Raw genomic sequence first — 15544 nt, 5'->3', positions numbered from 1 at the left:
GTGATCCCCGTCTCCTGTCCTGCTAAAACCGCATCCTTGGTTGACACATTCACTTTGGATTTCCTGTCTGTCAATCCTTCAAGATATCTTTGGATTGTTTTTTTTTTTTAATCGTCATTCGTTCTTTTGTAAAACCGTACTCATCTTGGTGCTTCCCGATCTGCCTTGTTGTCTCAAGAAGCAACGCGATATTGCTTGATGCTTCGTGTGGCGGAATGCTGTGGCAAGAATAGGAGAGACATGCCTTGAGCCGCCGTTGTCATTTCAGAAGGAGAATTTATTCCTCGTTATTTCAGGGCAAACTTCAGGTTTCACGAACAGGATAAAAATCGCACTAGTCCGGGGGCCAAGGCCGCTAGCATTAGCATGGTTAGCACCCATCTCGCGCTCACGTTTCCACACTTTCACCTAAAAACGATCTCAATCACCACTCATGCAAACATAAAGTGCTCAGGAATAATGTTTTAACAATGTTGACAACTGATTCTTTTTGGGCGTATTAGTACATTTTATTCATCTGTGGCACAGACCCACGTTGAGATGCCGTTGTCAGCTCAGAAAGGAGATTTGAGTCTTCCTCTGTGCTCAAAAGCTCCTCGATGCCACCAGTGCCACTGCACCTCCTAGTGGATGGCTGTGGAATAGCTTCATGGAAATGGAAACTGCTGATAAAGTATGAATTCAAATGAGGGTATATAAACATCAATATTTTTTAAATACTGAAAGGGGCCTCCAAATTCAGCGTGTTAATCTCCGAACCGCACACTTTCTCTGGATGTGGAGTCGGATCAGGTCCTATTTGCAAAACGGCCTATTCCATCAAAAGCTGACACTCACCTGAAACCGACAGAGGCTGAGCATTCAACTTAATTGCAAGTGCGCCAATCGGAAGCCACGTCGCCTCACTCTTCACCTTGCCACGTCTGTGCCTCTCTCCCACCTCCAGCCTTCCGTTGAAATTAAGGTGGGCTGACAAACAAATTAAATCTGTCACATCCTGTTTGCATGAACCAGACAGGAAGTCAATATCTTCAGCCATGTTGGTTAGCCTTGCGTTGTAATCACACTTCGGTGCCATGGCAACGGAGATGAGTATAGGAGATGGACAAAGCGCCATGGGCTCACGTTTCCTGTGTTCTGCAGGGATTCAATAATTCCATATTGGGTTATTGATGTTTGCTTTTAAACCTTTTGAGACACAACATGGGTTTAAAGTGACCGGCGGTAGCATCGGGCCACTGTGTTATAATTTGAAAGAATAATATGTGGAGTGAAGGTATAATTTTTTAAGTCAGCTGAGATGTGCTGTAGATCACCTGCGACCCGAATGACGATGACTTCCTTTTCTCCCCTATCACGATGAGTGTTTTGAGGGAACAAGCGGATGGCCCTGGTTGTCCAAAAAAAAAAAAAGCTCCTTTCACACTTGGATGATTCATAAAATATTTTATTTGCTCAGAGTCCCTGTGCGGCCGGTAGCAAATGTTCCAGTGTTTGGGGACCCCTGGTCTAACATGATCCAATTTACTCCGTCACTTGTTTTTAAAGCATTTCGCTAATGAAAGACACCATGAAACTTAATCATCCTTTACCCGAAATTGTGTGTGCGTGGGGGGGGGGGGGTTGTTTGTTTTTTTACACACACACACACACACACACACACACACACACACACACACACAAACAAAAAGTCAAAGGTTAACATAGGCCTCTTGACTTTAGCTTCTGTTTATCAGATCAATGCAGTTCAATTCCACCCCCCCCCCCCCCCCCCCCCTGCAACACTTTGTCCCTCTGTCACTGAGACATACACTCACTGCAGAGTTCCAAGTCCCGGTGGAGATGAAGCTAATATCAGCAACATCAGTCATTCACTCCGGGCTGTGTGTGTGTGAGTGTGTGTGGAAAAGGCAAGGGTCAAAGGTCGAGTCACCTGCAGGGCACCTTTGCCACCTTTTGAAGGCACTAAGACATGATGTGTGAACTCTATCGTGATTCAAATGACAAATTGCATTAAGAATCATAATCTGAATAATGTTCCAGAATAAACGAAGAATCAAGGCTACAACTGTAGATTGATGTTTATTGGTGAATAAAAAAAGAATCTCCACAGTATCGTGAAGATTAACATCAGTTTTTGAGGCGAAAAAGGCAACAGTTCAACATTTTTTTTTCTTCTATTCACTGCATTCCTAACTGTGATCTCTCCATTGCTGTGGTCCACCCGCTTCCTGCCCTCCAGTCCAGTCCTGTTTACTCGTTTGACCCCATTGCTCCACTGTTTAAAAATGCATGAACAATAAATAAGGATGTTCTGTCCGCTTCTCTCAATAACTCATTCCCTCTCCATTCATCCAACTATCCATCAATCCGCTCCTGTTTGTGCAGACCTCATTCAGGGTCTTCAAGGAATGGAAATCTTCCGGAGTGACCTACCTCTTACTGAGGTGACTAACTGAATCTCCTCCCAGTCAACATTTACCCGTATTTGGCCACGAGACCTCAGCCGGAACTCAATCAAGACAGAGACACCACAGCAGTACTGCAACAAAAGTTATTTGTCAACCGCTAAAAAAATGAACACAAAAAAGTCGAAAACGAAGAAGAGGCAGGCAAAGTCAAAGGAAATTGTTCGAAGCAACTCCGAGAGTGTGTGTGTGTGTGTGTGTGTGTGTAAAGCGCTTTGAGCAGTCACCATGTGATCTTGAGACGCCCATATATAGAACACTCCATTTACCATTTTAATCAAATTGGATTTCTTATCTGTTGGACTGGGAGGTATTTTTCTTTCTTTATTTATTTTCTTGGGCGGTGGGAGGGTTGACTGACGGATTGGCGATAGACGGAAATGCGATGAAGGTAGTAACATGACGGACGGACGGACGGACTGACGATTACAGTTTGGTTGGGTTTGAAATAATGACAGCTAACGATGATGTGCTGGGCGGGGCGGAAAAAAATGTGACCCGCCCACCTTCGCTTGTTCTACCCTCCCACTGACATGCAAACAAGCACAAAAACAACAAGTGAGCTTCTCTAAGCATAGCAAATATGTTTCTTTATATGCACAGTATATAAAGTACTTGCACCATCCAGTGTTACCTTGATCTGCTGTTGAATTTGAAATCAAAATATTCTGCTCATAACGGCACAGTGCGCCTCTTACGTTGGAATGGGACCAGTCACTCAACATGTAAATCTTGAGCATATCGGTGGTTGCAGCACTAACTGTATGCTTCAATGTGACGTTTAACGTATTGAACAGATGTCTACTCACACTCGGGAGAAGTGCAAATGTAGATGGGGTTGGGGGGGGGGGGGGAGACATTGCAAGGACAAATGTTTTAAAATTGTTGGGCGCTCATCAATCTTTCCCCAGATCAATTTTCTACAGGCCAAGCGATCATGGATAAAGCTTGAACGGGGTTAATCTGTGGAAATTATTTAGTTATTAATAATAATTTCTGAAATATCTAATGGCTCGTAAAGACGGACCGTATCCCTAATCAAAGCTGATTGGAGAGTCTGTCATTGTACATCAGAAAATGTCCTCCCCTTGATAGATTTAAATGCCGTGCGGATTTATTTCCGATCAATACCGTCCTGGGAAATGTATCCAGGTAGCCACTCGCATACGGCGAGCACCTTAGCTTGATCCTTTTTGTACGCGGTCTAAATCGTTTTAACGAACACCAAAAAAACAAAACAATAATCAACAGCGCCGGCGCGCTATCGATATTAAATGTAATCTCCGTTATCGCGGCAGAGCTTGTCCGCGTACACGTGGAGGAGTTGAGCCGCGACACAAAATGAAGTAGCGGAAAGCCGCCTTCATCCGCAGACCACCTTAAACAAGCAATTACGGTTCATTTGTCCTTTAAACAGACACGGGAAGTCATTTGTCTGAAAGCGCACCCGCAGCCTCACGCACGCCAGCACAATGGCAGAATATTCATGTGGAAACCTCCCCCTTCACAAACACTTAGAGCTAATTATTGTTATTAACATCATGGTTGAAATCCCTCCACAAGGACATGTCAGCACACTTCAACATCTGCCCCCCCCTTTTTTTTTTTTTTTTACTTTCGTGGAGGAAACGAAAAGAAATGGATGATGGGGGTGGATGGGAGGGGGGGTGGGGAAGTGACACAGAAAGATAGCTTGGGATCACCTTGAAAAAGTACTCAAAATGTATTCCTCGTTCCGAGTCCTTTTGTTTCACGCGCAGTGACGCTCTTTCACCGCAATAGTAATGGGCTCTTAAAAAAGCCGTCGGCCCAATCTAGGCCGCGATATTGATTTAGCCATAAGCAGCGCCGTTGCCATTATCGGCAAAACGATGCTCATTTGAGCCTTATTTTTAGTCACCTGCTATCCTGGACATGAAAATGACAATGCTAATATGTTCAATACCATTGTAAGATATTCAGCGCTGGATTCACGGCTTCGTTTGTGTTCATGATCAATGCCGGGCAGATGGGGAAAGATCAATGAACCACGTATGCTTTGATATACGTGACAACGCGGCGATGGGCAAGCAACTTGGAATATTACGCCAGATGAAGTTCGGCGTCTTATTTGACAACAATGAGAGTGATGACGGGGGCACGCCGGTCGACCGTGTGGGGTTTGCGTGTTCTCCCCGTGCCTGCGTGGCTTTTCTTCGGGTACTCTGGTTTCCTCGCACATTCCAAAAACATGAATGGAAAACTCTAAATTGAACCCAAGGGTGTAATTGTGAGCTGGCAACAATTTTGTACTCACAGCCATGAGCGATTTGGAGCGTTCAATTCACCTGCCGGGCATGTTTTTGGAATGTGAGAGGAAAGCCGAGCACGGGTTGACAAATACCGAACAAAGGCGAAGGGTCTCGCCCAAGGTTCATTCCAAAGAGAAGGAGCTTCCGCTTTGAAAACAAATTCTAGAATCTTCTCTTAAAATGTTTCGGGAGCCAGTGAAGGGATGCCAGAGTAAGGAAAGGAGTCTTACGAGTAGCGCTCAAGAGGCGAGCGGCAGCATTCCGGACCAACCGGAGACCCACAATAAACTAACTTGCTCTTATTTCTAATGCATCCGTCAGATCCCAGGTAGGCCCTTCGAACCCGACACGCCACACCATTCGATGTCTCTGACAGTTGGCTTGCTGCTCACCGGACCGAAAAGAATTTGTATTTGTTCTGGCCACTTGATTTTTGTCACATGACTTCTCCGTGTAACGGTGACTTCTTAAAGAGGCCCACGCCTGCGTGCGCAGTGTGCCCGCAGACCGCCGTCACACAGTCGCATCTTGGATGAAAACACACGGCTAATAGAGTCACTGAGTGACAGGCTGCCAAGTCAGGCAAAAGGCTTCCAGATGGCCTCCATGATGAACCTGTCAAAGGTGATCTCGTTTTTCCTTCAAATGCGAGATGAAGACCTGCCGGAACATGACTAACACCTCGCAGGAGAAAAAAATAGCAGTCGGCGATATACAAGGTACCCCTGTGGCCCTTGTCGAACCACAAGCGTCTTACAACTGTGGTAAAGCGGGATTCAAGCGTCGAAAATAAAAGTGCGCGATCGTATATCAATCAGGTTTACAGTACGGGCTATGACGCTTGAAACAACCTTGCCGCCGGTAGTGTCCGGCCAGGCAGTTGAGGGTGCAAAGACGATAGAAGAAAATAAAATGCCAACGCGAATGTGACTTTAAACAGACTCTTTGCAATCTGACCTTGCAAGTTGCGAGTCAGATGACATCATCCCCGGATGGATTTGAAAAATTGTTTGACACAGAAAATTGCTCTGTAGATATTAGATAGGGCGGCCCGGTAGTTCAGTGGTTAGCATGTCGGCTTCACAGTGCAGAGGTACCGGGTTCGATTCCAGCTCCGGCCTCCCCGTGTGGAGTTTGCATGTTCTCCCCGGGCCTGCGTGGGTTTTCTCCGGGTGCTCCGGTTTCCTCCCACATTCCAAAAACATGCATGGCAGGCTGATTGAACACTCTAAATTGTCCCTAGGTGTGAGTGTGAGCGTGGATGGTTGTTCGTCTCTGTGTGCCCTGCGATTGGCTGGCAACCGATTCAGGGTGTCCCCCGCCTACTGCCCGGAGACGGCTGGGATGGGCTCCAGCACCCCCCGCGACCTTAGTGAGGATCAAGCGGTACGGAAGATGAGATGAGATGAGATATTAGATATGGTAGGGTTCCTTTTTTCCAAGCAGGTTTTTATAAATTAGGGTAGAAATCTTTTTTTTTGGAATGATTAATTCCACAAACCACACACACACCTATACACACACACACACACACGCACACACACACACACAAAGGTATGTGCTCTGCGTCTTTGTCCAAAAATTCTATATCTCCAATACACGAGCTCTTGGAGAATATGCCCTAATAATAATAATATGCAGCATAAAAATCAATGGCTTGTTTAATTCAAACGATGGGGGTGGGGGGGGGGGGGGGCTGTTGGGTCAGCCATCCTTGTTATCCCATTTGACACACCATTAAACCTCTTTGGGACTAAACATATTTTTAGCTCCAGCGCAGATTCACCAGGCACATGACCGCTGGAAAATTTGTGATCTCGTTCTCGAGGTCTAAATATGTTGGGGGAGCGCCGATAACTAGACGTAAAAGACGCTCGCTGTCGTCCTCTTGACTGCCCGAAAACATCGCAGTCGCTGCTCTCTAGCTCCGTATCGAGCATGCAACAGATGTCGTCAACAGATCCTGGGCTTCCTCTTTTGTTTTGACGGACATTTCATTTTATGGACGTTTGCCCTTGATGAACTTTCCCTTAGGAGAGGTCAGAAATTAATTTCTTTGGGTCTTTAATTGTAGAACGTGTGCTTTAATGCCCCCCCAAAACATCAGCCCCCGACACTGTGATTTTTTTTTTTTTTTGGTCTTCAAAGCTATTTGAAGACAATGTGTGATTATCTGTGACATTGCTTGACAAGCGCCTCAAGGCTGCTCGTGTCTTCACTATCTCCGCTCGCTCCCTCCCGTCGGCGGCCCTTCTTTCTTCCTGTCTCGCTCTAATCAAAAAGCCGAACGCGGGCAGGGAGCTCAGAGCAAATAACAAGTCACTCCCTGTGGATGTTTGAAGATGACGGAGGGACCGCCGCCACGAGGGAGGAAATGCACTCTGACTGTTGCCTGTCTTGAAGTCAACCCGATGCCCCCCACCCACCGATTGTTGCACCAGCTTTCACTCTGAATTTCGGGCCTTGTGTGTTTTATATGTAAAAAAACACATTGCGGTTTCTAAACTATTGACTGAGCCGATAGACAAAGTCTGGTGTTAATAATTGTGCACCAAATAGTCGCGTTCCCAAATGAGATGTTTTGAGCTTCGGCACATTATTATCCCACGATGACAAGGACTCACTCTCTCTCTCCCTCTCAAACGGCATGAACATTAGATTTTAGCTTTGATTCAGCAACTGAAAGTTTTGTTTTGTATGAACAGAAGCAAAAGACGGCCACGCGCACGTTTTCCATCCAAACTCTCATTAAGACTTTTCGCTGCAGCTACGGGCAACCCTGACACGCTGAACATTTTGCGTCTGAAAAGAGTGCAAGTTGTTAATTGTGAAACTACAAGATCATATCCCAGCGATGGGTTTGTGCTGGCAGTGATGCCTAAAACGTGGATTTGTTGGGAGGGTTTGGGGGGGGTCATAACAAATGCCGTGAGTGTAACACACGGTCGTACTTCATGTACAGGGAGAACATTTCATTTTGTGTGATACGTCTGCATTCTCGCTTAACTCATCCAGCACCAGCCAATTCTAGACCAAGTCTGAAAAGACGTTTAAAAACGTCTTTGGGAGTAACTGAGTTAAATTAGCATCACCGTTGTTGACTTTGTGTACCAAACACCAGGGTCTCCATTGTCGTGAAAGTCTTTGGTGGTGAATGGCTGAGCAATTTGGGCAAGCTCCTTTTATAGCCAATCGCGGCAAGCGCCTGTTCTCGTTAGCCCGTTCACCCGTGGGTTGTTCCAAGCAGGTGTTTGATGAGCAATCCATAACTTTTTTGCCACCTGTTCCAGTTTTTTTTGTCAATGACAAGTTAATGATTTGCAAAAATTAATCCATTCTATCAGTTGGAGCATGAAATATTTTATCTATGTCGTGTATTCGATGAAACGGAGGTTGAACACTATATTCCGTTTTCAATTCCGTTCGACCCACTTCCTCAGTCTTTCCCAGATATTTGGCGTCATATTACACGTGAATTACGGCAAGAAAATATATATATTTTTTTGTTCCGTGGTGACGGTGCAAACAAGGTATCGCGCCTCCATTTTTTTTCAGTGCAAAACTGTCACTTATAAGAGGGATGCTCGTGTGGTTTGCGAATGCGGGCTCTCCAGCACACGTGATTACGATGAGAGCGGAATGCCACGGCAGGCAGTGAAACATTGATGAAATTACCCGTCCAGCTTCTCTCAAAACGTTGCTCATGCATCATCGCCGAAACAAATACCGCGTAATGACATAATTAATCAGATCATGTATGTTTTCCCCTACCCTCCTTTCTTTGATTTCTTTACATATTTATTTATTTGGTTCGCGGGTTACAAGAGTCAAATGCATGTAATCGCCGGTTCTGTAATGTAATCGGATCAGGGGCCATGTAATTCTTCATCTTCCAACAGCTCCCCGGAGCAACGGAACTGAGCGCGAGATGAATGTGGATTCAGTCTTGGCCCTCGTCTCCCCACTTTGCTTTGACTAAATGTGGCTCCTTCAGTGTGGTTAACCGCTTGGCCGTGTAGCCGCTGGCAGCTGCGTCTCCCGCCACAAGACAATATCTCTCCTTCTCACTTGTCTCTCCATCTATTTACCAATTCATCCATGCCCCAACATCCCTGTCGTCCTCCTCCTCCCAATCCTCTTTCCTCCTTCTCGCCCCCCCCCACCCCCATCGCCTCCTCCTCTTTCCCTCCAGTGGCGACAACAAACCATCAGGTCCCATCTATCTGTGTGTACGTCAGCAATTAGAGCGCTGTGGCAGCCAAATGCCAGCCATATCCCCAAGCTAACCCCCCCCCCCCCAACCCCCCGACCACCCACCCCCACCTCGTGCACACACACGCGCGCAAAGCATGTGCCCGACAAAACAGCAAGAGAGCAAATCACACCATAATTTACAATCTTGCTGCGCTAAAATCTCATTATGTCACAGACATATGGATATGGCGGCTTCTCAGAAGCAAGAGCTATAAATTCCACCTGTCGTAAATTATTAAAAACAAAGACGGGCGTGACCGTTGGCTGTCCAAATTAGCTGTAAATCACAACTCAAACATGGTTTGTTGAACAAATTAAGGCCCGCGTGGTAATACGTGCCTTGAGTGGGTTCGGTCAGACGCTTGGTCACGTCGTACTTGAAAATAGCCTGACTGGTCCAACAGCAGTTCCTCTGAGAGGACAACCCCTGACATGACAACGGAAGACGTGACATTTATTTTAGGGGTGTGCAGTCCCTCGGTCCCTTTCAATTCAACATCGGTAAGGTGAGCAGTCGACTCGCAGGAGATTGGCGCGTGCAAAGTACATTTAATAAAAACTGCAAGATCTTCACTTGCGGATGAATGATCTAACGTCGGAGACCGCCTTTCATCCTCTGAATGTATGTCTGTGAGAGACCCCCCCGCCCCCCTCGGTAACTACAATGTGGCCCTCGACAAAAATGGGGTTTGGCATCCCTGCACTAAAGGTTAGTGAGATCAGGCTCGCTGTGATTATTTTGATCAAAGTGGAAAAAAAAAATCCGAGCCGTCTCTCTGTCAGTGTACTTTTTCTACTTGCGTGCATCTGAAACAGTTTTGGCTCTCGAGTTGAGGAGAGCAGCGGAGCAGATGCCTCGGCGGCGAAACAGGTGCTATCAAAGCGCTTCCTGGTCAATACACACAGCAGCAGAATTTGAAAACATCAGGGGGTTGGACTTAAGGGTGGCATTAGACTTTGAATAGAAAGGGATCGAATACATGGATGGTCCTCTTCCTCGGTCAGCCCATTGACTCCAAACTGAGCCTATTAGCAAGACAACACACCACTAATGGCACTGCTACTGCCGCCGCTGCCCCTCATGTGTATGGAGACCACCCAGCGCATGCAAACACACACACACACGCACACACACACACCCTCTTCACTTTTCCCACGCCATTGTTACCTAAACATGAGTATGTTATTGTGTGAAACTCGATCAAAGTGCAAGGGGTGGGGGCAATTCAAACACTCTAAACGTGTTCTCGTTGTATGACGCACGTTTAAGGTGACTAATGTGCACGTTATCGCCTCAACGAGATATTGTTTCGCAGTCGGTGATGTTTTGAATCAATGCAAGGTGATCAAATATTGAATGCTCATTATATCGAAGCATTTAAAAAAAATCTGAATAAGTTCAAAAACACATAAAATAAGTTGTCTTGCCCAGTTTAAGGCACTCTGTAGTGTTATGGTGGAAAAATATGAGAGGAAAAACAAGATAAACCTAAGAGGATTTTGCACGCAGAACTTTTTACCCACACGTCGCTTTCCTCAGCACCCCATGTCATGTTTATGTCGAAGCTTGTTAACAACTAACAAGGACATCTGCAGCGTTTTGGATTGCTCTTCACTTCCATGTGTGGCCAGCAGGGGGTGTAGTGCAGCGAAAACAACCTCAACCAGTTTGTTCGGCCTAATTATCAAATGACAGTACTTTTTTTTAACCCCCCCCCCCCCTCTCTTCGGTAACATTCTTCACACACAATGCAGACGACAGATTTATCATTTTGCTTTTGTTCCAACATCAGGCGAGCAATAAACCATTTTAACACGAGGACGATCAAAAAGTAATCAGCCTTTTTGGGATTTGAAATTAGAAATTAGAAATCAAATGGCCTGAATGGCCACTAATGACCACCAAGTCCAGTCGACTTCCTCAAACGGGCACTTTTTAAGCGTCTGATCGTCTTCCTCTTGAGGGAGGTGGACTTCATCGGCTTTATGGCAAGCTGTCTGTCGGACAGGAGAGAGAGAGAGAGAGAGCAAGGAGGGGGATAATTCATTCACTTTCCGCACAAAGCTGTTTGGAAACCGCCCAGGGGACCGAAACACCAGATAGAGGAGCAGAGGTGGTCTGCCTTTGTATCAAGGTGCCATACATGCAGATAACCCGCCAGTCTCCGGAAAGAAATCGTCAAAATTGAGATTTGGCAATTGGGAATATCACAATCTGGATCAGAGTCCAACTGTGAGATTTGACATTTTGACCCTTGACAATTTTGTGCGTTACCACGTCATAATATGGACACCATACGAATACAATCAGGCGAACTGAAGCGCAGGGATGTGGTCAAATAAAAAGTGTTTCATTTCGCCAGCGACATTGGTTGGAAAGAGTTCAAGAACCGTCGTTCGGTTTGCACGCGCTCGTGCTCAGGACTGCATTTCAATCGGTTTCTTTGCTTTCTTGTCATTATTTAGTGGAGCAGGGGTTGCGGGTCCCTTTGGAAGCGCCCAGATGTCAGCTTGCGGGTGCTGTAGTCCCCAAGACCCCCAAAAAGCACCCAGCTTGCCCTGAAATGACCAAGTGTGAAAGGAAAGAGGGGGCAGGCAGTTTTTTTTAACTTGTGCGTGCTTGCGTGCGTTTGTTCTTGCCCTTGCGTCAGAGAGCGTAGCCGAGCACTGCGCGGCAGCACTGCGCCTCGTGCGCGCTCTCGCACCCCGGACACCCCCCCCCCCCCCTTGCCCCCACTCACACGTTTAGCTGTCGAGAGCCCACCGGCACCACCCCACCTCCTTTCCCTGCCCGCCACCGCGTCTTGCGCTCCCTCCGCGGCTCCCACTCGCCTTTCCGTTGCGCGTTTCAGCTGAGGGGGCTGCACGCACGTCTCGCCACTGATAGCCACTTTACACTCAGCGTGGAAAGTCAGCCTCTCTCTCTCTAACTCTCGCTCGCCCCCCACCCCCACACCCCCTTTCTCTCTCTCTCTCTCACACACACACACTCGCGCTCTCTATTACGCGCATACATTGTCCTCCTTGGGCAAGCTAACGGGGAGGTGTTAACTACTTTGACTTGTGGTTATCCTCGGTGCTTGCGGCGCGCGAGTCACCGCCACTGTCATTTGGCGAAAAGTTTTGGGTTTGTTGTGGGGATAAAACAAAAAAACAAAAAAAAAGGAGCCGGAAACCGAGGAGGCTTCCACAGAAGTAGTGGATTCTCCCATGAAGAGGTGAGTCACACTTTTCCTGCACCTATCTTTCCGAGTTTGAAGCTGAGAAAGTGTTTGTGGAGTTTTTTTCTTGGTTTGAGTGGAATTGTCGGTCGTTTTTTTTGTGTGTGGGGGGGGGGGGGGGGGTGCGTTTTACTCTCTTGGGGCTAAAAAGGGGAGAAAGTCACGTCAAGTGACTCCGAGTGTCCCTTTGGACTCGAGGCTTTCTGCGTGTGCGCTCACGTCCGTTTATATCGCAGAAGGTGTGTGGTGCGCGCGAGCGTTTGTTTTGTTTGTATTGTGTGTGTGTGTGCGCGCGCGTGCGTGAAACGCACTTGTCAGGTTCCCAAACAAGATCGTGTCCTCCTAAAAACACTTGATGAGGAAAGTATGATACGCGCGTGCGTGTGTGCGTGTGCGTGTGTGTACGTGTGTGTGTGTGTGTGTGTGTGTGCACGCGCGAGTATATTAGTATATAATCACCGCGCCTCACTAATACCCATAACATTTACACAAAGGCTATAATTTGATAAACGGCAATAATTTAACTCCTCCACAATGCGTTTGGGGAGAAATAGAAAATATGGCAAATGCTTGTGACAGCAATCGTTATTTTAGGAGAAAATATCAAATCATTAAATCATCCATTTTGTTTTTGTTTTTAACAAAAATGAAACAGTTGGACTTTCTTTTACTGTTTAATTTTTACTTTGTATCCGCAGCGGGGATTCTATCTCGCTATGCTGTCACATTTTTTTTTTTATAAATTACAAATGGGTGTGCTGCGCATTAAACCGTTTTTAATGGAGACATATGGCGCCAACGTGCAGCATGCTCTGTTCTTAATCAAGAACATTACTTTGGACCACAAAAATGCAGTGACGTTGGACTACTGATTTTGTTCAACGTCGGAAAATCACTCAAATAAAAACGTTGACCAAGAAAAAATAAAAATAAAACGCAAAAGAAAAATCTTTTTCTTTTTTCTGCTCCGTTGCCGAACACAAATGCGTGAAATTAACGAGAAGGCTCCGAATCATGCACGCGCACGCGTCCGCTTCACGCGCACACTCACAAAGGCCTCGCGAAGGGAAAAACACCTGTTCATTGGGGGCCGCTCGAATTGTCACCCCCCCTTCCCCCCTCCCTGGAAACGAGCAGCCACCGGCCGGAGGAAGCCTGGCGGGTCTTCCGGATTCGTGGCCGGCCGCCGCGAGCCAAAGCCGGCATCCCTCAAGACCGATTCCAGGTTTTGTTTTTTTTACTGGATCCACATTTGAGGGGGCGAGATTTTAAAAGCGCGTCTCACGGATGATTAATTTCCTTGACTTTTAGTAAAATTTACGACTTTTTTGGGGTTGGGGCGGGGGGGTCGTCGTTGAAAATCACATCGACCGTTCTATAGAACTTTAAAGCATCCCGTTGCTTTCCCTCGTTTTACATGAGAAAAGAAAATAGAAGTTAAAGTCCCACGTTACAAAAAAAAAAAAAACAACGGCAAAGTGACCAACTTCATTTCCGACGTGAAGAGAAAATGTGAATTTTCCATCGGCAATTTCCAAGAGAGGGAATTCGTCACTTGTCATGTTTGTTCTTCAACAAACATGGACAACAAGCAAGCGTCGATTTATTGAAACGGGGCACACACACACACACACCACCGCAGTTTGCCATGACAAATAAAGGTGGGGGGTGTCTAGGAAAAGAAAGACCACATATTTAAATTTTGCATCGGAATCTATAAAGTCCCCAAAAAGAGAAATACAGGAGATGCGCTGAAAAAAGCGATTGGACGCCAAACAAATTCGACGACATGAGTTTTTGGGTTAAAAAAAATAAAATAAAAAGAAAACGAAAAAAGAGAAACTGGCTTCGCATCAAGTGATCATTGCCTTGATTTCAGTGATGGATGACTTGAAATTGATTTATTGATTGCCGGATCAACCGAGCCCGTCTTCTAACGACCACGCGAGCCTGTTTTAATTTCCAACTAAATGCACGAGCAGGGGACGACGACGCTCATCTTTTGAATGCCGGTTGCATTCCGCCTTCCGTTTTGCGTCGACCGCAACGGGAGCGCCTTGCGGAAAAGTCGAATTTCTTTTTTTCTCAATCAATCAAGCTCGCCTCCGCTCGACAACGAAAACTGCCTTTTCGTTCTTATCATGTGAGCAAAAGAACAAATCGTGTCCGATATCTCCAAAGACCAGTTCAAACAAATCCATCGGAATGTCATTTATTTAAAATGTGTTTCCAATTATGAATCGATATATATTGATAATAATTGTAAATGGTTATTTTAATGCATATGAATCACAATGGAAATACGCGAGGACGATTTTAGCGGTTTGAATAAAACAATGAAATACAAGTTAGTTAAATATAATTAAAGAAGCCCCCCCGCCCCCCACATTAGCTGTTATTAGTGTATATTTATTTTTTATTCTGCGCAGCGCATCAGGTTATTATTTCCCCATTTCCGTTTCCAACCTCGGCGATTTACAGAACTACGCCTTCCTTTCAGAGCTGCGGTTTTTGCGAGCCCCAATTGACGGAAAAAATGTTTGGACACGGGTAGGATTTAATTTTAAACGAAGACGGAGTTTAAACGGACACAAAATAACCCATCAACATACCGAATATCTGGAGAAATCTACTTTTTTTAAATCAAACACACCGTTAGCAATGATTAAGATTACCATTAAAAAAGTATCTTCGAGGTGCGCTTTGATAATTTAATCGATTTATTGCCCACCCCCTTCCCCCACAGAATGATGTAGGCCCGTTTCTTTTTTTTTTCATTCTTACGGGAATTAAAAGAAGAGTCCAATCCCAGGGAAAAAACAGTAAATGATGATTTACAGAATTTTCGAAGCCCGCTTGCAGTCCGTTTTTATTGCCTTGCCATTGATCTCGGGGCGACAAGTGTACTAAAATTAATGTCCGATTCACACCTAGATGCCGGGTCGATGGCTGCTGAGTGAGAAGTTTATTTCAATTGGAATCCCAGGACATGCAACGTCTATTGTGTGTATGTGTGTGTGTGTGTGTGGGGGGGGGGGGCTGTTATTTGTGTAAACCCCCCAAATTTGAGTATCACTCATGTGCGTATCACGAACCACTTAAATACTCTTAAACAATTGTAATAATTACTATTATTCTGATTCAAGTAAGAAACGTTTTGAGTTCATAGACCGGTCTTGTCAATTGTTGTACAAAGTGGAGAAAAATCCCAAAAATGTTTAGGCGTCCACGTGCCGTCCACGTTCATTTTTCTGCTCCCCCCCCAAAAAAAAATTTGGGGAAGTAATTAATGAATCCAAAATTATTTTTA

At 45.7% G+C, this 15544-nt stretch overlaps 2 protein-coding genes across 8 annotated transcripts in view; one reads left to right on the top strand and one right to left on the bottom strand.

Moving 5' to 3' along the window:
• The window catches only part of selenop2 (selenoprotein P2), a 224777-nt gene that overhangs the window by 83593 nt on the left and 125640 nt on the right, over positions 1-15544 (bottom strand). The window lies entirely within an intron of this gene.
• The window catches only part of rnf220a (ring finger protein 220a), a 112723-nt gene continuing 109156 nt past the window's right edge, over positions 11978-15544 (top strand). For 2 of the 7 annotated variants that reach the window (XM_052088760.1, XM_052088756.1), the window contains exon 1: positions 11981-12231. The gene's annotated coding sequence lies outside the window, so the exon portion shown is untranslated. Of the gene's footprint in view, positions 12232-15544 lie in introns of all 7 variants that reach the window. The other 5 variants (XM_052088762.1, XM_052088758.1, XM_052088757.1 and 2 more) reach the window with 4 other exon arrangements.

Source organism: Hippocampus zosterae, chromosome 15 (assembly GCF_025434085.1).
Source record: "Hippocampus zosterae strain Florida chromosome 15, ASM2543408v3, whole genome shotgun sequence".
NCBI classification, from domain to species: domain Eukaryota; kingdom Metazoa; phylum Chordata; class Actinopteri; order Syngnathiformes; family Syngnathidae; genus Hippocampus; species Hippocampus zosterae.
Note: the sequence above shows the minus strand (reverse complement) of the source record. Positions and strands in the feature narration are given on the sequence as shown.